Consider the following 26,513-nt stretch of genomic DNA (forward strand, 5'->3'; position numbering starts at 1 on the left):
TCTGCTGTCCATTACACTGCCTGTTCGATGTAGGGAGGCATTACCAGACCACTGTTGGCAAGCATCACAACTGTTCATGTTTTATTAAAGACACATATACAGTAACTGTGTTCAATGGTATTTATTGTTCATATCATGATTGTGAAAGGCAAAATAAAGTGCTCAAATTGTCCAAAAGGTGATGAGTGAGGTCATGGTTGATGGAATCATTAGTGTAGCTGCTACAGCAGTTGGTTGCACAGGTCCAGTGTCCATGTGCCATTGGACAATGGAGTATTGTCTCTAAACAATCAACAGGGTGTCTCAGTGGCACACAAGGGAGACAAATCAAGTGAGGTTCACTACTTGGCAGTGGGTTTGGTCTTGGCATCTCCTCCAGCCGGATGTCTGGGTTCTTCAGCTACAGAGGGAGGGATGTCTGAGGCCTGTGGTTCCACTAGCAGGGCCTCCATTCCACCAGCTGCCATTGTTGTAGATGGCTCAGATGTTAGGTTGCTAGTGGAAGGGGCCTGATGGTGGGTCGAGAAAGCATGCAGGGTGGTGTTGATGTCCCTCAGCACCCCTGCAATGGAGGCCATGGTGGCATTGTGGGCCTGTCACTGCTGCATGACCTTCTGGTGGTGTTCCCTCTGCAACCTTTGGTTTTCCCCAACATGGTGATAATCTGGCCCATCCTGTCCTGGGATTGTTGGTATGCTCCCAGGGCCTGGGAGAAGGTTTCGTGGCCAGTCGAGTTCCTTGGGGGCCCCATGCTCTTGCCCACAGCTTTCCTCCCATACCCTTTTCCCCCAGCTGCCTGTGCCCCTGTCACAGTGTGCCCACTCCCAGTGTTAGCAGAACCTTCATTGGCTGAGGTGTGAGGGGTTGACTCAGGTCCCTGTAATGTGGGGCACACAATAGTTTAAACAGTCCTTGGGGACGAAGGGTTGGCTGTGAAGTTGTAGCTGCAGGATGGGGGGATAGATGCGTGCAGGGTGAGATAGAGAGTCATAGTCTGACCAGATGTCCCAGATGGGCCAGGTAGGTTTTCAGTGTCCAGACATCCAGGAGTCAGTGGGGCCTTCATCCTGAGGAGGGCTGGCAGTCTCTGGTATCTTCTCCATGGTGGCAGGGGTACCTGTGGATGGAGTGAGACACAGAGTTAAATTATGAAAGTGTGTTTGGTTATCTCTTTGTCAGATGTATACAGTGGCTTATCATGATTCCCAGCTATGACAATGACAGATGCTGCACAGTATACCATTTGTGGTACATAGTAGTCTGTGACATGTGTCCCATACTCCATGTTGGATGCTGTCATCCAGATCTGGTACATATAGCACTGTGGATGGGTTCAGGTACGGTGTGATACTTCACATGACTGTTCAACACTGTTACATGGGGAATAGTCAGGCTTGTTAGATGTGACACAAAATGGCTAGACATTGCACCATGGTGTGCCCTTGGAAGGACAGTATGTGAGTATGCAAGGTTAAATGTCCTGTCTGTGCATGTTGTGCATGGAGTCTGCCACCTTACTTTCCATACCATGGTGAGTCCATTTCATGGGTGGAGATCTGGATGAGGGCCATTTGGGTTAGTCACAGAGTTGTGGCTGTGTTTAGCCTTGGTTGGCATTGTGTTGTGCCATTTTATTGCTTTCATTGCCATGTAGTGGTCCTCTGTCGTACAATCTAGTTAGTGTAGCTTGTACAACAGTTATGCATGCATGAGATGTGATGTGCGCATTGCACATTTTAACGTAGATGGGCTGGTATATTTTGGGAGTCGTAATGATAGTATTAGCCAATGCTATCCGTGCCTTTGTCAAGTTTTGTGTGGGCAGATGGGCTGGGCGGAGGTGTGCTATACAGGAGAGGGGCATTAGGTGAATAGGTGAGAGGTGTAGTGAGACATACAGTGAATTGGGGAGTATTTGGGTGGTGTGGAAGCAGACAACTGTGTGACATGGAAGTTGTGGGTACTAACCAGAGTCCAGTCCCCCAGGTATTCCAGTCAGGCCCTCGGGATGCAGAATGTCCAAGACCTTCTCCTCCCAAGATGTGAACTGTTGGGGAGCAGGTGGTGGCCCACCCCCAGTCTTGTACACAGCTATCTGGTGTTGTGATGCCATGGAACATACCTTACCCCGTAGGTCATTCCACCTGTTCTGCATGTCCTCCCTTGTGTGTGGATGGTTGCCTACTGAGTTGACCCTGTCGACTATTCTTTGCCACAACTCCATTTTCCTTGCAATCGATGTTTGCTGGACCTGTGCTCCAAACAGTTGTGGCTCTACACTGACAATTTCATCCACCATGACCCTCAACTCGACGTCTGTGAACCGTGGGTGCTTTTGTGGGGACATGGTTGTGGATGTGTTGATGGCGGGGGTGTTTTGTGTGTGTAAGGGTGTGGTGTTGGGTGATTGATGTGGTGTGGGTGGTGCGTTTTGAGTGATGGGTGCTTGTGGTGATTTGTGTGTGCTTGTAATGTGTGTTGTGTAGTAGTTGTGCTGGTGTGTGTGTTGTGTGATGTGTGTGATGTGTGTATATGTGTGTGTGTGCCTATGGTGTTAGGGTGCTCTCTTTCTCTTTGATTGCCTGCTCTCTGTGTATGTGTATGTCATTTTAGTTGCAAAGGATTGTGGGTTGTGTGGGGGTGTGTTATATAGTGCAATGAGTAGGTCTGTCTGGTGTGTGGATGTGTGTCAGCTATGGGGTATTCAAACTGTCCAATGTGGTAGTGTGTTTTGACAGTAGTGGGTTTTGACCACAGCGGTTCACGCCACCAATGGTTTACCACCATGGAAGGAAAGCTGTGCTGACTTGTGACTCATAATCTGGTGGGTGGATTTGTGTTGGCCTGGCAGTGATGGTGGTAGAACAGCCTCTTTCCCGCCCTCCTATGTCAGATTTTTGGCTGTTTTATGGCAGTCTTCACAGTGTGACTCTTAATATGACAGTGGGATGACTGCCAACGTGGCGGTCTTTTGGCAGCCGCCACTGCGGTGGTCTTTCCAAAAGACTGCCAAAGTCGTAATGAGTCCTTAAATGTTTAGACATACCTGACTATGACATTCCTGACATTTGGGCAGCCTATGTGTTGCACGGTATAATAAATAGAGATTGGTGACTGTCCACTTGTGTCATTGTGTTGGTATTGATCCCAGCATGACACTCCCTATGGCATGTCCCTCCTCACATTTTCTTCTTATAATTCAATAACGAGCATGAACTATATTTCAGATTATACTACTCACATAGATAAAAAATGACAATGATATTTAGATAGTGTATTTTTTGTATTTATTTACATGTGCACCGGAGAAGATTAGGATGAATGTGAGTAAAGAAATAATGTTCAAACAGTGAAGGTATCAGTCTTGGGTGTTGTTATCATTAGAGTCAATCAATCAATCAATAAATCAATATTTGTAAAGCGCGGTTACTCACTTGTGAGGGTCTCAAGGTGCTGGAGGGCAGGGGAGGGGCCTCATCCAAAGAGCCACGTCTTGAGGCTCTTCGTGAAGATGGTGAGCACTGGGCTTTGTCTGAGGTGCAGGGGGCAGTTGTTCCAGCACTTTGCTGCAGCGTAGGTGAAAGATCGTCCTCCAGCGGTGGTTTTGCGGACGCGAGGGACGGTGGCCAGGGCCATCTAGGCAGAGCAGAGGGATCTGGAAGAGGCATGGAAGAAGACACTGTGGAGAGTAGCTGCCACAATATTTTAAGTCCTATTATCCTGGTAAATTGGTGAAAAGTCAACAGGGTGCATCTGGGCCACAAAAAGGAATCTATCAGTTGGGAGTTACTTCCTGGCAGTGGTTGTTGTTTGGGTGGACATCCATTCTTGAGGGGGTGTTTTTCAGCTACAGAGGCAGGGGTGTCTGAGGGATGTCCTTCCCCTGGCAGATCCTCAATTCCACTGGCTGCCACAGATGTTGAAGGGGCTGGTGTAACTTGGCCAGTGGAAGGGGTCTGGTGTTGTGGTTGTTCCCTGCTCAGGGTGGTGTTGATGTCTCTCAGCAACCCTGTTATGGCAGCCAGCTAGGCATTTCAGGCCTACCACTGTTGCATAACTTCCTGATGGTTGTCCCTCTGCAGCTGCTTGAGCTCCCCCATCATGGCAGGTATGTGGCACATCACTCCTTGGGATTATTGGTAGGCTCCCAAGACATGGGAGATGGTGTCCTGGCCAGACGTATCCGTAGGAGCCTCATGTTGCAGGCCCACACCATCCCTCCCATGCACCCTACCCCCACGTGACTGCGCCCTTGCCACTGCAAAAGGTGATCAGTGAGTATGCATGACAAAACATTTTGGTGGCTTTATTGGTGTAGTGACTTACCCGACTCCACTCCCCCAGGAATTCCTGTCAAGCCCTCAGGATGCATAATGGTCAAGACCTTCTCCTATCATGAGGTGAACTGTAGGAGTGGAGGTGGGGGACCTTCACCAGTCTTGAGTACCGCCAGCTGGTGCCTGGGTGACATGGACCGCACCGTCCCCCTGAGGTCGTTCCACCTCTTCCCGGTATCCTCCCTTGTGCGTGGGTAGCTGCCTACGGAATTCACCCTGTCGAATATTCTTTGCCACATTTCCATTTTCCTTGCAATTATGGCCTGCTGGACTTGGGCTCCGAATAAGTGTGGCTCTTCTCTGATAATTGCATCCCCCATGGCTCGTAACTTGTCGTCTGTTTTTGTGGTGACAATGTGGTGGTGGACAACACTGTAAAAGGATGATGGGATGTAGGTACTGTGTGCTGAGGGGTTAATGGTTAGTAAGTGATATGTAGAGGTGCCATTTTATGTGGTGGGTGTGTTGTACGGGTATGGGATAGTTGCTATGTGAAAGTTGGAGGGAAGCCTAATCTATGGTACTGTCTCTGATTTTGGGCTCTGGCTTCTATGTGTCTTCATTATAGATGCAAAGGATTTTGGTGTGTGGAGGGGTGTGTTGTATAGTGCAGTTTGTAGCTGTGTCTGGTGTGTGGATGTGTGTGTGTGGATGTGTGTCAGCTGTGTGGATTTTGAACCCATCCAATGTGGTGTTGTGTATTACTGTGGAAGAACCACCTTTGTGATTTCTGACTCATAATAGGTTTGTAGGTTCAGTGGTTGGTTGATGGGCTGGTGGTGCTGCTGGTAGGACCACCTATTTCCTGCCTTCCAGAGTCATGGGGGTGTTGGTTTTTGAGCTGGGTTCTGGTGGTCCTAGCTGTGTAACCCATAATCTGATGGTCTGTTAACACCATGACGGTCCAGCAGTCAGACCAACAAACACGTAATGAGCTCCAAAATCACTATATTATCACTTCTTTTATGTTTCTGCAGCTAAGGACAAACCAATTTGACTTTTTCAAGGCTTGAATTGGTAAAATGCCTTTGGACATGTTTCCAGAACTGTGTGGGATAAGATATTCACAAGATATTTTCTATTCTGCTGAAGGCTGGGTGTTGTTTGACATACATTGGGAAGGGGATGATGTCACTCCAATTAATCTCAGATATGTGCCTCATATAAATTGTGTTCATAAGCAGTATCAAAAGATAAAGATAAATAACATAAAAATGCATGTGTGGCCTTCTCCAAACAGATGAGCTACTCCAAAAAATGAGGCATCAAGTCATGTCAACTACAATGTAAGATGTATTAACGTTCTCATAATGAGATCAACAAAGAAAATCCAAAACTAAAAAATAAATGTCAGAATCTATAAAACACTTAAACATCATAAAAGATCATTAGATATCTATTACTGCAAGTGTATATTATAAATGAATGACATAATTTGCTTTACAGTTCTAAGATTGTTTCATAAAAATATGAGGACGAACCCAACGGCATCTATTCCTGTCTGACACATTACATCTTAATGAAAGATCTGGATCCTTAGATTAAAAAGGAACAGGGGGATGGTTTGGTCCCTTAATAACACTGTTTCAGATGAACACACAACATCTTTGTGGACTGTGTGAGAACACTAATTCATGTTATCATTATAACTACCAACTGCTATTTCTGTTTGGATGTATGATGGAACAATGAATGACTTTGTCACTCATGCTTGAATCATGCAGTCCAAACCATGAATATCTCTGAACCACGCACATCTTCATAATGAATACCATTACCATTCATACAGATAGGCTTGAGTTAAAGCTGCCATTACCAAATGAATCTTTACCACACATACCTTTACCACGCATACTATTACAATGCAATATTTTAAAACACATATATGTACATGGAAACACTACAAAAAAGTATGTAAAAAATGACTACTATGTCTAAATAATTAAAATTACATTTTTGAAATTAAAAAGCTACACCAATGATGTGTTATGTCCAGAAAAACGAATAGTACAAACATTCTATAAATAAACTTCAAACAATACATATGTACATGTCAGAAACACCTTAACAACGTCCCCCTTCCACAATAGTCCTTTCTTTGTATTCACATTAAAAATAGAGCATGACTAAAACTAAAATGGCTGACGTAGAATGTGACGACATAAAACAAACATGGATTTACAAATACTAAAATAAAATATACATTCTGTCATCATGTAAAAAATATTAAAAAATGATTCTAGCACATATTTCAAAAAAATCAGTTCGCACTTAAAATAGTATATATGCAGCTACCCACCATTTTGTAACCAGTAGTACACTGACACTGACATGACCATACGTCCCTGTGACTATGGGGTTCATTACAACATTGGCAGTAAAAGGCGCTTACCGCCGTGCAGAAGACCGCAAATACACCGCCGCGGCGGCGGTATTCCGCCACAGCTATTATGACCCACATCTTGGAATCCTCCAAAATTCAGACACCCACACAACACGCCACACCAAAGGTCAGTGATAAACTGGCGGAAACAAATCCGCCACCTCCACGCCAACAGAAACACGCCCATGCTATTACGACCCACGAATCCACGCGGCGGTCTTTCAACCGCAGTATTCCATTGGCGGTACACACCGCCGCACTCAAAATACACACACATCTCCAAAACACCGCCACATTGGACAATTCAAAATACACATACCTGATACACATACAAACACCACTTTCACACACCCAACACAATATAAAACACACACCCACATCACCCACAAACCCCTACGACAAAAAAATCACGAACGAAGGCCAGAGAGAGAGCACAGAATAGACAACTCCATCACACAGAGGCACACAACACCATCACCCACACAACATCCACGCACAAAACACCACACACCACTACACTCACCACACTCATCACCACATATACCACCCCACACATCACCTACACCACCCCATGTCACGCCAAAGACACCCCCGCTTCTCCGAGGAGGAGCTGAGGGTCATGGTGGAGGAAATCGTCTGGGTAGAGCCACAGCTATTTGGCTCACAGGTACAGCACACATCAATAGCCAGGAAGATGGAGCTATGGCGCAGAATAGTGGACAGGGTCAACGCAGTGGGACAGCACCCAAGAAATAGGGAGGACATCAGGAAGAGGTGGAACGACCTACGGGGGAAGGTGCGTTCAACGGTCTCCACCTCCTCCCCCACAACTAACAACATGGGAGGAGCAAGTCTTGACCATCATGCATCCTGAGGGCCTCGGAGGAGTCGGTGGAGGATGGGACACTGGTAAGTCAAATCATAACTATCATATCCCTCACCCTACCTGCATGCTATCACACCCCCCCACCCTCACACCTTCCACTATCACTCCAAATCCTCACTAATCTACCCATAACACAAACCACCCATCCCAACACCAAGCCCAGCATGACACAACTAAGCATGGACACCCCTCACTAAAGCATGCCCACTGCATATACCCAGAACACCCCCCCCCCAACCATCATCACACAAACCCACACACAGGAATACACTGTGTGTGGAATGCACTGGGGTACACAAACACCCACCCATTGCACACCATTACACACACACATGCAATAATCATGCTCTTATGCCCCTGCAGGAACCCAAAGGACCGTCACCACACCAGAGGGACCAAACAACACCACTCCACCCCCAGAAGAGGCCCACAGTGACAAGAGCAGCTCTGCCCTACTGGATCCTGATGACCAGCCCGGACCATCGTGGGCCTCGGGCCAGTCGGTTCCCCTTGCACAGGCACAGCCTAACACCGACCTTCCACCCTGTGGTAACACCAGCACAGCACCCACCCAGCGGGCCCAAACATCCCTACCCAGGACAGGTCAATCAGTAGTGTGTCCACCACTAAAGGGAACCCAGGCTAACCCACCACCCCAACAACAACAGGGACCTGGGGGCAGTGGTAGTGGGCACACGGTCCAGGGGACGGAGGCACAGGAACACAGGGTAACTGAGAGGGCTGCTGTGCGATAGGGGGCGGACAGGCCAAGGGAACCCACTCTCCACGAGGCTCTATCCTCCATCATGGGAGCATACCACCACTCCCAGGAGTCGATGGCGACGGTCCTGGACAAGTTGCAGGAGACCCTGTGCCTGCAGGACGAACTGTATTTGGGGTTCAGGGAGGAGCTCAGGACCATCAGCTCTGCCCTGGGCACCATTGTAGGGGTGCTGAAGGACATACAGCAGACCTTGAGGGACACCTTGGCACTCCAAGGGGCCCCTGACACTAGCCAGGATGATGAAATGCCCACCACCTCTGCCGGCGCTAGTGGACAGGACGCCCCACCACAGGACAGAGCAAGATGGCAAGACCCCAACAGGAAATGAGACCACCCTGATTGTCCTCCCACTGTCCCACTTTGTTACCCTGTCCATACTTAAACTGCCCCAGCTCCACTTCCTATGCCCAGATGGGCAGTGCACCTGTGAGACTAAAAGACTGGACTCTGCCATGGACATTCCTCCGCCATCACCCCTCACCACTTTACAAACCCCTCACATTTCAGAGCACTTCAATAAACACCCTTGAAACACAAAACAATCTGGAGTCAGTCTGTGATTTAGAAAAGATGTATTATCAATGACAGTGTCATAATGGGTTTACCATTGTAAGGCTAACATACCTATGTGACACATCACAAGCCCTTGAAGGATGCAAGCAGTTGACACATAGGTAACCACACCTGTGAAACCGTAATGGAAGGGTACAACTCAGTTACCAAATAGTGATTTAAATCGAGAAACAGGACAGAGGTAGACGTGTGAAAGTTAAGGCTAATGCCAAAAATGAAAATTTTCTCATCTGTGTCTCACTGGAAATATTGCTGTATGACTGACTCCCTGTTGTCGTTGTCTTCTTCCTCAGCTTCATCCTCATCACTGTCCACAGGCTCCACAGACTCCACAGCTGCTACAACACCGTCATCTGGATCATCCTCCTGCAGAAAAGCCACCTGGCGTCGCAAAGCCAAATTATGGAGCATGGAGCAGGCGATGATGATGTCGCACACCTTCTTCGGTGAGTAGAATAGGGATCCACCTGTGATATGGAGACACCTGAACCTGTCCTTCAGGAGGCCGAAGGTGCGTTCGATCACCCTCCTAGTCCGCCCATGGGCCTCATTGTACCGTTCCTCTGCCCTGGTCCTGGGATTCCTCACTGGGATCAATAGCCAGGAAAGGTTGGGGTAACCAGAGTCCCCCAATAGCCATACATGGTGCCTCTGGAGTTGACCCATCATATCAGGGATGCTGCTATTCCACAGGATGTAGGCGTCATGCACTGAGCCAGGGAACACAGCATTTACCTGCAAGATGTACTGGTCTGCCAAACAGACCATCTGGACATTCATTGAATGATAACTCTTCCTGTTCCTGTACACCTGTTCACTCCTGTGGGGGGGGACCAGAGCTACATGGGTCCCATCAATGGCACCTATGACGTTGGGGATATGTCCAAGGGCATAGAAGTCACCTTTCACTGTAGGCAAATCCTCCACCTCAGGGAAAATTATGTATCTCCTTACGTGTTTCAGCAGGGCAGACAACACTCTGGACAACACGTTGGAAAACATAGGCTGAGACATCCCTGATGCCATGGCCACTGTTGTCTGAAAAGACCCACTTGCAAGGAAATGGAGCACTGACAGCACCTGCACGTCAGGGGGGATTCCAGTCGGATGGCGGATTGGTGACATCAGGTCAGGCTCCAACTGGGTACATAGTTCCTGGATTGTGGCACGGTCAAACTGGTAGGTGATGATGACATGTCTCTCTTCCATTGTCAACAGGTCCACCAGCGGTCGGTACACCGGAGGATTCTGCCATCTTCTCATATGTCCCAGCTGACGGTGTCTACGAAGGACAACAGCGAAGAACCAGTCATTATTCCTCCAGGTATGTACCCACAGTTACACACAAGACTACACCACTCACAAAACCCTTCCTGTATGTGTTTTGAGTGTAGGCCTAGCTATGTGTGACGCAGAGGTAAATTAAGCCATGTGGGCCCCTGAAATGGCGACTGCCTGACCTCTAAACTGGGACAATGGGATTGTGGGGTAACTGCACTGGCGTTGCACACCGTTGCGGTAGGCGGTCGTAGACCGCGGCGCAATTCTGCATTGGTTACATTGGATCCTATGGGTCCCAGGAGCCAATGAACAGGTGCGCTGGCGGTGTCACCGCCGCGGACGTGACCGCCATTTTCTATCTGTTCAATCACTAGATACCTGACCTTCGACAGGAGAGGACCTACACTGCTAGTGCTGCTGTGTCCTCGGTCTGGAAGCGACGATGGCTGCTGCGTCTGGGGAAAGGGCCCCTGCCTTCACTGCACAGGAGTTGGAGAAACTGGTTGACGGGGTCCTCCCCCAGTACACGCTACTCTACAGTCCTCCAGACCAACAGGTTAGTACACAGGGAGCACGTTGTATGGGCTAGGCCTGGGTGGAGAGGGCTGGTTGGAAGAGGGAAGGGGGCAGAGTTCATAGAACAACAATGCATGGGAATGAATGGGCCACATGGCCAGAGTAGGGAGGGGCCCACTCACAACGACGGTGCAGTTGGTAATGACTGTTCCTCTTCCCTTGTGCATGTCATGTAGGTCAGCGCCCACCAGAAGAGGGACATATGGCGTGCCATCGCCAAGAAGATCCGGACCCTGGGGTCCCACCAGAGACGGGGCACCCACTGCCGTAAGAGATGAGAGGACATTCGCCGCTGCAGCAAGAAGACGGCGGAGGCTCAGCTGGGGGTGGCCTCCCAACGTGGGAGGGGTGCCCGTCGCACCATGACCCCCCTGATGTTCCGGATCCTGGCGGTGGCCTACCTGGAGTGTGATGGGTGCTTGAGGGCATCACAGCAGACACAAGGGGGTAATTACAACCTCATTCAGCTGACTTTGCGTGCAGTGGAGGTGTCTGGGTGGGGGAGGTGGGCTGTGGGTGTCCCTAGGCCAGGGCGAGTTAGGTAGGCAAGGCCCCTCCGTAATGTAGGCCATGTGGCACTCTACCCCACCTCAGCAGAGTGCCAAGTTGAGGTACAGTTGTCCCTGTGGCATACATGTGCGCAGATGTCCACCATGGCCATGTAGGCCATATCCCAGAAATTGCATGTGCAGAGGGCAGGAGCACGGCGTAATGCAGGGGGCTGCTGCGTCTTTCTTGTCCGCCAACGGTAGCGGCAATCCATGCGCTAAAACTCTCTTTCTTCTGTCTCCCCCCCTTTTTCTGCTCTCCCTGTCCTTTTGTACATCAGCACCAACATGCGGAAGTACAGTGGCACCGGAGCACGAGGGAGCTGCATCCCACATGGCCATGGAGGGCCACACCACAGACTCTGAATGCACCAGTGGGACAGAGGGCGAGGGGAGCTTCACGTCGGCCACCGGATCAACAAGCAGCGACACGGACTCGTTCGCCGATGGGGGCTCCCTTGTGTGGCAGCACCATCTGTGCCCCCCACCTCTACAGGTACAGCCGCCACCTCCCCTACCAGCACCGCCCTCCCAGCAGCCCCTCAGCGTTCGCCCCGTGCCCCCTCACCCAGGAGGGTGGGCATCACCTTCGCCCCAGGCACCTCAGGCCCTGCCCCAGTCAGGCCTGCTGCCCTCAGTGAGGAGGCCATTGACCTCCTCAGGTCACTCACTGTTGGGCAGTCTACCATTGTGAATGCCATCCAGGGTGTAGAATGAGAGTTGCAACACGGTAATGCATTCCTGGAGGGCATTCATTCTGGTCAGGCTGTCCTTCAGCGAACCCTGCAATCTCTGGCCTCAGCACTGATGGCAGCCATTGTCCCTGTGTCTAGCCTCCCCCCTACAACTTCCTCCACCCAGACCCAATCTCCTGTACCCCAGCCCATCCCAAGCACACCTACAGACCAGCATGCACACAAGTCAACACACACAAGTAGCTCAAGCAAACATAGGCACCACACACACCACAGGCACTCACGCAAGCTTCACCCATGTACAGACACAGCAACATCCACTGCCTCCACTGTGTCCCCCTCCTCCTCTTCTCCCTCCTCCCTCCCAGTCTCATCTACACACACACCTGCATGCACCACATCCACAGGCACCATGAATCGGACAAGGACACCCAGCACCACACGCCGCTCACCTGCACTCACCACCTCCACTGCCATTTACACGTCCCCTGTGTCCTCTCCCAGTGTGTCTGTGACGCCCCCTCCCAAAGTACACAAACGCCGGCAATCACTCACCCAACATCCATCCTCCTCACGACAGCCTCCAGTACCTGCACCTGCACCCAAAACACCTAAAGTGACACCTCCTACAACCACCTCCTCTTCCTCCACTCCCAGACCCCCTCCAGCTACCCATCCCAGTGTTCGTCAGAAACTGTCCCTCTGTAAAGTTGACCTTTTTGCCCCACCCCCTCCAATTCATCAGTCCCGTCGTAGCGCCTCAGCCAAAAAGCCTCCAATAGCAGTTGTGCCTGTTCAAGGTTTGTGGAGTGCACCAGCCAGCAGGGCAGGCAGTAGGACCCGGAGCCAAGGCACTGGCAGCCAACCCCCTGTGAAGGCTCTGAAATTGGAGAATGGACGACGGGACCGTGTTAAGACTCCTGGTGGGAAAACAACTGACATGGGTTCCAAGGGGATTGGAGAGTCAGCTGTGACTCCACCAAAGGTGGGGAAGGGCCTGAGGAAGTCTGCCCAGCCTGTTGTGAGTGTCACGGCGGAGAAGTGCGCCATCATTTCCGGCGGTCGACACACAACCGCCAGCACCGTCGTCACTGGTCCAGAGACCACCGCCAGAGTCACAGCCCAGGAGGGCCAGAGTATCGTCACTGGTCAGGAGACCACCGCCGGAGTCACAGCCCAGGAGGGCACAAGAATTGTCACTGGTCCAGAGACCACCGCCAGAGTCACAGCCCAGGAGGGCCCGAGTATCGTCACTGATCAGGAGACCACCGCCGGAGTCACAGCCCAGGAGGGCACAAGTATCGTCACTGGTCCAGAGACCACCGCCAGAGTCACAGCCCAGGAGGGCCCGAGTATCGTCACTGGTCAGGAGACCACCGCCGGAGTCACAGCCCAGGAGGGCACAAGTATTGTCACTGGTCCAGAGACCACCGCCAGAGTCACAGCCCAGGAGGGCCCGAGTATCGTCACTGGTCCAGAGACCACCGCCAGAGTCACAGCCCAGGAGGGCCCAAGTATCGTCACTGGTCAGGAGACCACTGCCGGAGTCACAGCCCAGGAGGGCACAAGTATCGTCACTGGTCAAGAGACCACCGCTGGAGTCACAGCCCAGGAGGGCACAAGTATCATCACTGGTTCAGAGACCACTGCCAGAGTCGCAGCCCAGGGGGGCCCGAGTATCATCACTGGTCCAGAGACCACCGCTAGAGTCACAGCCCAGGAGGGCCCGAGTATCGTCACTGGTCCAGAGACCACCACCGGAGTCACAGCCCAGGAGGGCACAAGTATCGTCACTGGTCAGGAGACCACCGCCAGAGTCACAGCCCAAGAGGGCCCGAGTATCGTCACTGGTCAGGAGACCACCGTCACCGCCGGAGTCAGTGTCCTGGAGGGCCCCGGATGCCACAGCCCCGCTGGGCAATGATGGAACGTCATGCCACACACCAATGCCCAGTGTAGAGAACGTCATGCCACACACCAATGCCCAGTGTAGAGAACGTCATGCCACACACCAATGTCCGTATCAGAACCGCCATGTCAAGGCACCGCTGAACAGTCCAGAACCGCCATGGCAAAGCACCGCTGAACAGGGCAAAGACCGCCATGGCAAAGCACCACTAAACAAGGCCAAGACCGCCATGGCAAAGCACCGTTGAACAGTTCAGAACTGCCATGGCAAAGCACCGCTGAATAGGGCAAAGACCGCCATGGCAAAGCACCACTGAACAGGGCAAAGACCGCCATGGCAAAGCACCGCTGAACAGGGCAAAGACCGCCATGGCAAAGCACCGCTGAACAGGGCAAGCACCGGGTAGGAATGAATGGCCCGCCACATCAGGCATCCTTATCCCATGTGCAGCTGGGACAGTGACAGGACAGGAACTTTCACAGGGAGACTCATCCAGTCTGGGCACCAGTCCCCCCCAGTACTAGTAGAGATCTGCATCTACTTGAGAGACTGTGGCTTTGCACTCCCCAGGATTGAACAGTGGGCAAGCCACCCACTGTAGAGACTTGTGAGACTGTGGCTTTGCACTCCCCAGGATGGTACAGTGGGCAAACCACCCACTGTAGAGACTTGAGAGACTGTGGCCCTCATTCCGACCCTGGCGGTTTGAAACCGCCAGGGTGGAGGGCAGAGGAAGCACCGCCAACAGGCTGGCGGTGCTTCCCGGGCCATTCTGACCGCGGCGGTAAAGCCGTGGTTAGAAAAGGGGAACCGGAGGATGGTACAGTGGGCAAACCACCCACTGTAGAGACTTGAGAGACTGTGGCTTTGCACTCCCCAGGATGGTACAGTGGGCAAACCACCTACTGTAGAGACTTTTGAGACTGTGGCTTTGCACTCCCCAGGATGTAACAGGGCAAGCACCGGGTAGGAATGAATGGCCCGCCACATCAGGCATCCTTATCCCATGTGCAGCTGGGACAGTGACAGGACAGGAACTTTCACAGGGAGACTCATCCAGTCTGGGCACCAGTCCCCCCCAGTACTAGTAGAGATCTGCATCTACTTGAGAGACTGTGGCTTTGCACTCCCCAGGATTGAACAGTGGGCAAGCCACCCACTGTAGAGACTTGTGAGACTGTGGCTTTGCACTCCCCAGGATGGTACAGTGGGCAAACCACCCACTGTAGAGACTTGAGAGACTGTGGCCCTCATTCCGACCCTGGCGGTTTGAAACCGCCAGGGTGGAGGGCAGAGGAAGTACCGCCAACAGGCTGGCGGTGCTTCCCGGGCCATTCTGACCGCGGCGGTAAAGCCGTGGTTAGAAAAGGGGAACCGGAGGATGGTACAGTGGGCAAACCACCCACTGTAGAGACTTGAGAGACTGTGGCTTTGCACTCCCCAGGATGGTACAGTGGGCAAAGCACCTACTGTAGAGATTTTTGAGACTGTGGCTTTGCACTCCCCAGGATGTAACAGTGGGCAACCCACCCACTGTAGAGACTTGAGAGACTGTGGGTTTGCACTCCCCAGGATGCATCAATGGACATGGAGCCCCGTCATGGATCTGGCTTTGCACTCATCCGGCTGAGGTGCCCCCCCTTCACTTCCCCCTAAGGTTCCTGTAGTATTTCAATCTGATGCCCCGGTAGTGTTCTCTCCGATTTTGGTCAGGTATCCTTTGTGGGCCTCGCCCATGCATTTTTGGACTGTTGGTGCACGGACATTATAATTTACATATCTGCACCACTTCTCGTATTGTATATATTTATGACTGATTTTCAAAGATATATCTGAGTATTTTTTTATGACATGTATATTGCCACATTACAATGTTTGACCGAATTTCGCATTGTCTTTTCATTCTTACGGGGGGATTGTGGGTTGTTACTGTGATTTTTGTGAATGCATTGGTGTGCATGTTATAATATGCGAGGGTGGGGGTGTTTGGTGGGTGTCCCCCTAACTTTTGCCTCCCTCCTCCCCCGTGTCGTAGGTGCAGTACTCACCGTTGTCTTCGGCGCCTACGTAGCTGTTGGTCGTAGAGGAGCAGAAACACAAGGGCAGGGAGTATTTGGAGTTCCGGCTCCATAGAGTCGTCGTTCTTCGTGGGATGTGTTCAGGTGAGCATTTTCCCATAGCAAAAGCTGTTTCAGCCGTGTTTTTATCCACGGTGAATCCGCCCCGGAAAAGGTGGCGGATTGGCGGGTTGTAATACTGTGGGCGGTACATTGTCTTCCCCCTGTCTGTTGGCGGTGACCGCCGATCTGCTTGTTTGCACCGCCGTGGTGGGCGGTGTGTTAAAGTGGCTGTCTTTGTTGGCGGTTTCCGCCAGGGTCATAAATCCCTTTTTTTGTCCGCCGGACTGTTTGCGGTATTTCCACAGCTTTAACACCGTCCGCCAGGGTTGTAATGACCCTCTATGTCTGAGAACAATTTACAGAGGAGAGAGTGTCATTTACCAGAGAAAGTAAGTAAAATGACTACACAAAACAGATCCAAATTTAAAGCTAAATAAAAGTCTCAATTATTTAACAGTTATTTTTTCTATTTTTTACATATCTATGTTGCTCATTCTGAACATTTATTTACTCTCAATTATGTTGATTAGCAGTTGTGTAAGTAAATTTAAATAAATTCAACCTATAAATATAACACACTTTTATGAAACATTCTACCCCTTTTTTCACTTATTAAGAATAATGGCCCGATTACAAGGCTGATGGTCTTGAGACCGCCAGCCTTGCATGGTGTTTGGAACACTGCAGCTGTGGCGGTCCGACCACCACAATACGAGGTTGGTGAGCAGACACACCAACCTACCGCTGTCCTCTCCAGGATCAGTGATCCCAATGAGCTGAGGGCAGTCCTGGTTGTAATCAGCCAGGGTGAACTGCGCCACCCTGCTGATTACCACCATGTTCTCCTCCAGCCTTTTAATGGCGGTCTGACTGCCATGAAGAGGATGTTGGAGAAGAAGTGCAGGGGGCCACAGGGGGCCCCTGCACTGCCCAGGTCCATGGCATGAGCAGTGCAGGGGTCCTCCTGCCCAGCACCCTTGAAATGTGCACTGTCTGCTGTGCAGCCAGTGCGCATTTCTAGGGTACTGGTGCATCCTGCTTGCAGAAGCATTGCTGCAGGCTCAATTATGAGCGTGGAACAGTGCTGCTGCACCTTTCCCACTGGGCTGATGGTTGGGCATCTTGGTTCCTGCCCGTCAGCCCAGGGGGAACTTTGTAATAGGGCCAGTGGGGAGCCCACCAACGTGCGTGACGGCTGTCTCCTCACTACTGGTCCGCCGGTCAGATTTTCTGACTGCAATGCTCATAATCAGGCCATAAATTATAAAACTGCTGGGATGGTCACTGAGGGTGAATATTTACCAAATAAAAAAACGGTAAAATTACCAATCTACCTGCACTAGATATTTACCTTAAGAAAGGTGCTGGACAATCACTGGGGGGTCAAAATTACTATTGCAACTCCACTCCGTGGTTACCTAAAGGAAGGTACTGCACAGTGTCTTGTGGAAAAATTACTATTCTAACTCCGCCAAATATTCACCTAAGGGAAGGTGCTGGATATAAACTAGGGAAAATTACTATTCTAAAAACAACAAGTATTTAGCTCAGAAAAAGTGCTGGGCAGTGATTGGGGGGGTCAAAATTACTCTTCTCACTCCCCCGGATACTTACCTCAGGGAAGGGGCTGGACAGTGAGAGGGGGCAAAATTACTGTTCTAACAGTTCTGTGTACTGACCTCAGGGAAAATGTTGGATAGTGACTGAGGGGTAAAATTACTATTCTAACTCCTCTGGGTATTTACCTCAGGGAAGATGCTGGACAATGAGAGGGGACAACATTGCTATTCTAACTCTGCCACAGTACTTAATTCAGGGAAGGTGCTGGACAGTGAAAAGGGGGCAAAATGACTATTCTAAATCCACCAGGTACTTACCTGGTAAGGTGTTGGATAGTGAGTAGGGGGCAAAATTACTATTCTGACACTGCTGGGTACTTATATCAGAGAAGGTGCTGGATAGTGACGGGGACAAAATTACTTTTCCAACTCTGCCAGGTATTTACCTCAAGGAAAGCGCTGGACAGTGAGTGAGGGACAAACTTACTATTCTAACTCCACTGAGTACTTACCTCAGGGAAGATGTTGGATAGTGACTAGGGGAGAAAATTACTATTATAACTCCACCAATTATTTACCTCAGGGAAAGAATTAGAGCAGACAGTGTATAATTAATTTGTGTATAAATTAAAAATGATTCAAAACATTTTCTATGTTCTTTTTTTCACACAGCAAAACTGAAAATCAAAACACCAACAAAACCTACAAATAATTGGAGTTGGTCAACAAAAATCATTAACATGAAACCATATTTAAGTAGGTAGGTTAACCTAAGAGAAAATATAAAACCAACCAAGTTAAAAAAAAAAAGAAAAAAGACAAATGAGTGAAATATTACATACTTTTTTTCGCATGAAGAAAAAAAGAAACACTAGTGCAACTGCAATACAAGCACCATCACCTGAGAGCCGCATTTCCAAGCAGAAACCTATTTTCTATAGTTCAAAGACAAAGAATACTATAGGTAAATAATTATACCACTTAGGACCTTGTTACGAGTTCGGCAGACGGTTCCGACCGTCGGCCGAACTTCCTATGGGGAGGTTGCCGCCATACTGGCTACCTCCCCGCTGTGCCCATTTAGAGTTTCCCGCTAGGTCAGCAGGAAGAAACCTGAGTTTCCACCCGCTCGCCTAGCGGGAAATGGCCTACAGCATTGTCTACGGCTCGTAATTAAGCTTGCGGCAATGCTACAGAATGCAGGGTGCACCAGCACCCTCGCAACGTTCACTATCTGCAAAGCAGACAGTGAACATTGTAAGGGTGCTGGCCAGGGGGGCCCCCTGCACCCGTTCCATGCCAGCCTTTTCATGGCAGTGGTACCACCATAAAACCGCAGGCAGAGAACAAGGTTGTAATCACCAGGGCAGCGCTGCCGGGGCAGATTAGGACTGCCGCAACTGCCAGACCACTGGGATTTCTGATCCTGCAGAGCTGGCGGTCCACCGTGGCCCAACTGCCATGGTTGTAATGTGGCGGTCAGACCGAGTTTGGTGTCTAGTGACAGCCAGACTCGTAATGGAGGCCTTAATTTCTCATTTTTTAATAATAAACTATTCTTCCCTAATTAGAAATACTAACTAACAAACCTTCTTCCATTTCCCTGCAGGTTCTCTAAATAACGTATTTCTTTTCTGTTTTTCCTAACAGGCAAACTACAATGGGTGAAAATTAAAACAAATAAAAACAAACAGTCACATATATATTTTTATATTTTTTTTTTTTACAGATTGTCAAAGTACCACAAATGAAATTTCTTGCATCCAACTCCATTGAACCCTGTAGGACAGTTTTGAAGGAGGTTTCACAGTCCACTCACATTAATGGAGTCAGTAGTATGCCTGATATCCCCAATCTGAGAAGGATAATCCAGAGACTGAAACAGGCAAGTAATCCCTCACACCTTTTCTGATATTAATATTCCCCCTGAACTAACATTTACGGTCACAGACCAAACTTTTCTCCTGCATAACAACTAAAACACTCCTAAAAGAATACTCATATTTGCAACATCCCAAAACCTACCAAGGGCCTCATTACGAGTCTGGCGGTCTATCCTAGCAATAAAGTTAGCCACCTATATGTACTTTAGATGTAAATAAATTGTCCTTACCTGAGCATAGCTCTTCCTTCCCTCCGATCTTTCCCGCGATGCTCTATCGACTGTAGAAACAAATGCACAACCGCATATGGCATGGAAGAAAGTACAAAACAAAAAAGGACAATTTCTATCATTGAAATTCCAAAAGTGAAAAAAATAGTTAAACATGCACTTTGTTTTTTAATGTATATTATTTTAATTATTTTTAAAAAAATGTCTGCCTACTAACAATTATTTTAATAAAGATTTACTTTAAAACAACCATTACATCTCATTTATTTATTCCCCAAATAAAATAATAGTTCTAATATATTTTATTGGTATCTTTTTATTTTAATAAAGATTTTCTTTAAAACAACCATTACATCTCATTTATTTATTCCCCAAATAAAATAATAGTTCTAATATATTTTATTGGTATTTGTTACTATTTTGAAAAAAACTTTTACTATTGTTTTATTGTTTTATAAGATTATTCAACCTAATTATATTTTAATTTGATTGTATTTATATGAATACATTTACAAATATTAATAATCAAGTATTAAAATAAGGGTGTTTATACACTTTCCCACCCAATACCCCTATATCCTCTACACCCTGTCCCTAAATGTTAATAGTGCAAAATAATTCAAAATTTATTTTCAATTATAATTGCTGAGATTTATTAAAAAAATTATCTTCTAGGTATCGTTAAATGAATTTTACAAAAATTATTAATACTCAAGTATTAAATTAAAAACCAGAGTATTAATACACTTCCCTATATTCTCTACATCCAATCCCTAAATGTTAATATTGCAAAATAAATCACAATTTATTTTCAATTATAATTTCAGAAATGTATTTAAAAAAATAGCTTCTGTATATCATTAAAGAATCTTTACAAAAAATAACAATATTCAAGCATTAAAATAAATGCTAGCGTTTAATACACTTCCCCAGCCTAAACCCCTATATCCTTTGCATCCTGTCCCTTAAGTTTATTTTTAAAAATAAATCACAAATTATTTAAAATTAATATTTAATAAGTTACTCAAGTAGAATATTTAAAATATTTCAACACATTTAAAAAATATTAATACACAAGTACAAAAATAAGTACCCGAGTACTATTACACTTCCCAACCCTATACCCCTATATACATTACAACCCACCTCTAAATTGTATTCTTCTAAATTATACTTAATTGTTTTCCATTTAATACTCATATTAAAAAAAAAATACATTTCTATAAATAATTAATCCATGCTAAAAAAATATTAGTACTCAAATATTAAATTAGCCAACCTTTTTTTTAAATTATCTTTTGCATATTTGAATGCATAATAGTTTAAATAATCATTACATAAATATAATAGAAATTAATACCTAAGGGGCCCACTGTTGGGCCGCCAGACCCGCGGGTGTGAGGCCGCCGTCATACCAGTGGTCCCACCCTCACCGTATTATAATGTTTCTGCCGATCGGCTTGGCAGAATTTGTGCCTAGACTCTCTGAACATAGCCGAGGCCAATGATGTTGCACAACAGTACCCTCGGAATACACACTGTCTGCCGAGCAGACTTTGGGGGTTATTCTAACTTTGGAGGAGGTGTTAATCCGTCCCAAAAGTGACGGAAAAGTGACGGATTTACCACCAGCCGTATTACGAGTCCATTATATCCTATGGAACTCGTAATACGGCTGGTGGTATATGCGTCACTTTACCGTCACTTTTGGGACGGATTAACACTCCTCCAAAGTTAGAATAACCCCCTTTGTGTATTCTGAGGGTGCTGGCAGGGAGGATCACCTTTGCCCCCCCAGCACTGGCTTTCTGACAGTCTTCCCATAGCGGTAAAACAGCCCTGAAAAGTCTGGCCGAAATTGGACTCATGATCAGCAGGGCGGTGCTGTTATGGGCACCACCGTGGCTGACCACGACTCCTACTACTGCCACCCCATAGGGATCCGTGATACTGACGGTGGTGGCGATATCCTGGCAGTCCAATCAGCAGGCTTGTAATCTGGAAGTCAGACCGCCACAGCGAGTTTGATGGCCTTAAGACTGCCAAACTTGTAATGAGGCCCTAGGTATTTTAAAAAATACCTAAGTATTAATACACTTACCTATCCTTATACCATCTATCATTACATCATCTATCATTAATATTTACACTTTTAAAAACTTTTTAAAAAATCATCATACTTTTATAATAAATATTAACTCAATTATAAAAAATAATAATAATAATAAACCCAAAATATTTATAAATGCACTTACTTATGTACTTACATGCAAAATTTGTGGTAAGGCATGAGTGGAAAAGACGTTCATTGTAAGTCATATTTGTGGTAAAGTCCTGCGTGGTAATGTTGCATGTATGGTAAAGATGTTGTTGTTATGGCAAGTCATTGTTTAGACTTCATTGTAATGGCTGTTTCCCTTTCTGTTTGAATAAACATTTAGGGCTTCATTACAAGTTTGGCAGTCGGACTGCCAGACCGCCACGTTGGTAGTCCCAAAAACACCTCAGTGTTGGTGGTCTATCCGACTGCCCTATTATGAGAACTGCCAACCCAAAAAGGCGCGGAGGCCTGGAAATAGGCAGTCCGACCTCCACTGTTGTTAGTATTGTGACCAATCACTGACCGTATTATAAGCACACAGTCGCTATGGTGGATACCTATGGCGATCAGCCAAAGACAATCTGAACCACGGGAGTTCACAGTCATCAAAACAATACAAAACAGCACATTGGAATACAATACATCTGACACACATTGCCACAACGTACACGCCTGCAAAGCAAACTATAAAACACATCCCTTCACAAACCACATTCCTTTGCATTTACAACACAAAACACAGAAGCCAGAGCACATTTTATTGTAGAGTACATAGATTAGGCACCCCTTTGTTCAGCATCCCATTGAACACCCTGCCCACATTTTTGTCCATTTACACCCTATTGAACCTTCCCTGTATAATTAGCCTCTGTCGTCTGTTTTTTTTGTTTCACCATGTCACATTCCATAAATCCCCATTCTTCTGAACATGAGTTTAGAGTCATGGTGGATGAAATCATAAGAGTAGAGCCACAATTGTTTGGAGCACAAGTCCAGCACACTCCTCTCAGTAGGAAAATGGAAATGTGGGACGGGATCACTGACAGAGTGAATGCTGTTGACACCACCGTGCAGGCAAAGGAGAACATCAGGAAGAGGTGGGGAACAACCTCAGGGCCAAGGTCTGTTCCCTGGTCTCCAGGTACCAACTGTAGGCCAAGAAGACTGGTGGTGGCCCTCCCAGTGTACCATTATATCTCTTACACTGGGAGGAGAAGGTTTTGGCCATCCTGCATCCTGATGGCTTGACAGGAATACCTGGGGGAGTGGAGTCTGGGAAATCACAACACTGAAAATGTCACAAAAATATAATGTCATGCATGCTCATAGCATTCACTGTTATTCAACTCACCGGCCCAGTATTCACCTGTCCAAAGACCTCTATTGGGCAACTCTCAATTGAAGTGTATTCATCTGGGGAGATGACATTTGTATAGGGTGTGTGGCACAGAGACTGGCATGACTACAACTCCCAGCGATCAATGTTTCTGTTACTCCAAACACCAGAATAGTGTTCTCTTGCCCAAATACCCCTGTGTCTTAAATTGCAATGGAGGTGTACTCACCTGGGTGGATAACATTTGTTTAGTGTGTGTAGTACAGGGAGTTATATGTCTGCAACCCGCAGGAGGCTCTGTTAATGTCACTCCAACCACTAGTTCAGTGTTCACTTCTCCAAATACCCTTATTTGTAACATCACAAATGAAGTGTACTCACCTGGGGGGGAATTATATCTACCAAGTATATGACATAGAGAGAGTGACATGACTGCTAAGGCCTGGAGGCTGTTTCTCTAACTCCCAACACCAGCCCAGTGTTCACATGCCCAGATACCCATGTCCGTTATCTCTAAATATCTCTCCTGGGAGGATAACATTTGCATGGTGGTGGGAAGTAGAGGGAGTGTCCGGAATGCAAAGCCCAGTAAGCCATGTGTTTCCCGCTACAAATACAAAACCAGTATTAGTACACATTGCCCGAACGCCGACACCTGAGCACGCTTCTTCCGACATCATGATTATGGTTTGATGGGCTTATCATGGTCTCTCATTGCTCAGTGTCATAAGCTCATATGACCTCTGAAACCATCGCTTCTACGGTTACTGCATTACAACTATTCTGAACATCCAACTTGGGGTTACTACTAGACGCCTCTGGACCACCCGATTACGTAACGGTTTACATTGAAATTCCGCATCTTGCACATCTTCGCCTTGAAAAAGTCCCTTGGACGAAACGTGTTGGCTGTATTCTGGATAATTCAGATTCAGGATCAATGTTGGAATATTTTATAGACAAAAGCAATTAAAGTCTAAACATTTGTGAAAACAACTTGTTTTGAACTCCGGACTTTTATTTTCACTTTGGATTACACTTCTCAGACTGCTTTCAGGAGTGCCCTGGTATTCTGTTCTAAAAAGTACCTTTCTAGCACAGTTCAAAGGAAGTTCCTTTGTTCTTTCTTTGATCTAGTGCATCAAATACACTTGGTGGTTGGGTATCATTACTAGGTTCAACACCAATGAGAAATCTAGGACTCTTTGGACTTACTAATCAGCCATTACTTTCTGTAGAGATGTGCGAATATTAGGCATTAACCACTGCTGTTTCTTTGCAAAACCAGTATTTACTTGCACAAATCCATTTATTTGTGAACTCTCAATTTAAGTGTACTCACCTGGGGAGATGACATTTGTACAGTATGTGTATTACAGGGACTGACATGACTCCAACATTCAGCAGGAATTATTTCCATAACTCCAAACACCAGACCAGTGGTCTCTTGTCCAAATACACCTTTTTGTCAAATATCAATATAATGGTCGGTACCTGTGGAGATAAAAGTTGTCAAGTGTGTGTACTACAGGCACAGACATGACTCCCTGCAGGCACTAGTCCTGAAACTACAAACAATATCACAGTGCCCACATGCTACAATACATCTGTTAGTGAACTCTCAATTGCCCTGCACTCTCCTGGGGGGAGAACATTGGTCAAGTGTGTGTAGTAGAGAGAGTGACCTGACTGCAACTTCCAGTAGGTACAGTATCTGTAATGCTAAACAACAGCACAGTGCTCTCTTGCCCACGTACCCCTGAGTATCAACTCACAATTGAAGTACACTCACTTGGGGGGAGAACATTGGAAAAGTGGGTATACTAGTGAGAGTGACCTGACTGCAACTCCTAGCAGGCCTCATATCTGTAACTCCAAACACTAGCACAGTGGTCACTTGCCCATCTACCTCTGTGTGTCAACTCAGAAATGACATATTCTCACTGAGGAGGGGAGAAGAACATTGGAAAAGTGTGTAGACTAGATGGAATAACCTATCTGCAACTCACAGGAGATACTGTTTCAGCACCTCCAAACACCAGAACAGTGTTCATTCGTTGAAAGAGCCCTATTTGGCAACTCTCAATGTAAGTTAACTCAACTGGGAGGGTGCCATTTGTATAGTGTGTGTAGTAGAGGGAGAGACATGAATGCGAAGACCAGGAGGGTATGTCACTGTTACTTCACTCACCAGCACAATGCCCTCTTCTCCAAAGACTCGTGTTTGGGGACTCACACATGAATTGTACTTACCTGGGGGGTAAGATTTGTATAGTATGTGTATCATAGGGATTGACATGATTGCAACTCCCAGCAGACCCTGTTTCTGTTACTCCAAACACCAGAACAGTGTTCTCTTGCCACATACCCTAGTGCCATAACTCTCAGTTGAAATTTACTCACCGGGGAGGATAACATTTGTATGATGGTGGGTAGTAGGAGGAGTGACCGAAATGCAAAGCCCAATCAGTCCTGTATCTCCCACTCTAAACACAAAACCAGTGTTCACTTGCGCAAATCCATCTTTTGTGAATTAACAATTGAAGTGTGCTCACCTGGGGAGATAACATTTGCAAAGTGTGTGTAGTATGGAGAGTGACATGACGGAAACTCCCAAGAGGCACTGTTTCAGTACCTCCAAACACAAGACCAGTGGTCACTTGTCCAAACACCCTTGCTTGCTAGTTCTCAATTGAAGTTCACTCACCTGGGAATTACAAAAATACAGATCATGCTCAACTCTGAGATGTGTCTGGCTACCTAGCTCTATCTCGACCTGCTAACCCAAGATGAAACTATAGAGGAAAGGGAAGGCAGCTTACCCAGTGTGCAAAACTATGATCCCAAAGGCCTTAAGATTCATAACCAGAAGGGTATAGCCAGCAGACACATTCACACTGCATTGACCACTGGATGGCTCAAGTCCCATGTACAACAAACCCCTGGGTCTTCCTGCATCATAATCAGCTAGGCATCAAAATGGCCAAAGACATATCTTGCACTATTTTGCCTGCACTGGTGGCAAAATGTCATTCTCAAACAAGCCCCCAAGAGCTAATGATCTGCACAGATCAGCTGTTGCTTGACTTAAATGGAACTGGCATGCTTCACAAATGTAAGGTCAGTACAACCAATACCCTGGGTACCTGACACAATAGGATTAGCTTTGTACAAGATCTCTGCATAATGTAACTCTAAATTGTTAGAGGTAAATGTCACAATACAGCCAGTAACATTGTATCTTTTACATCAACAGGTTGAACTGCCACTGAGCACACAGAGGCCACAGAACAGACTGCCACTAACCCCCTG

The sequence above is a fragment of the Pleurodeles waltl genome, chromosome 1_1, assembly GCF_031143425.1.
Source record: "Pleurodeles waltl isolate 20211129_DDA chromosome 1_1, aPleWal1.hap1.20221129, whole genome shotgun sequence".
NCBI lineage: Eukaryota > Metazoa > Chordata > Amphibia > Caudata > Salamandridae > Pleurodeles > Pleurodeles waltl.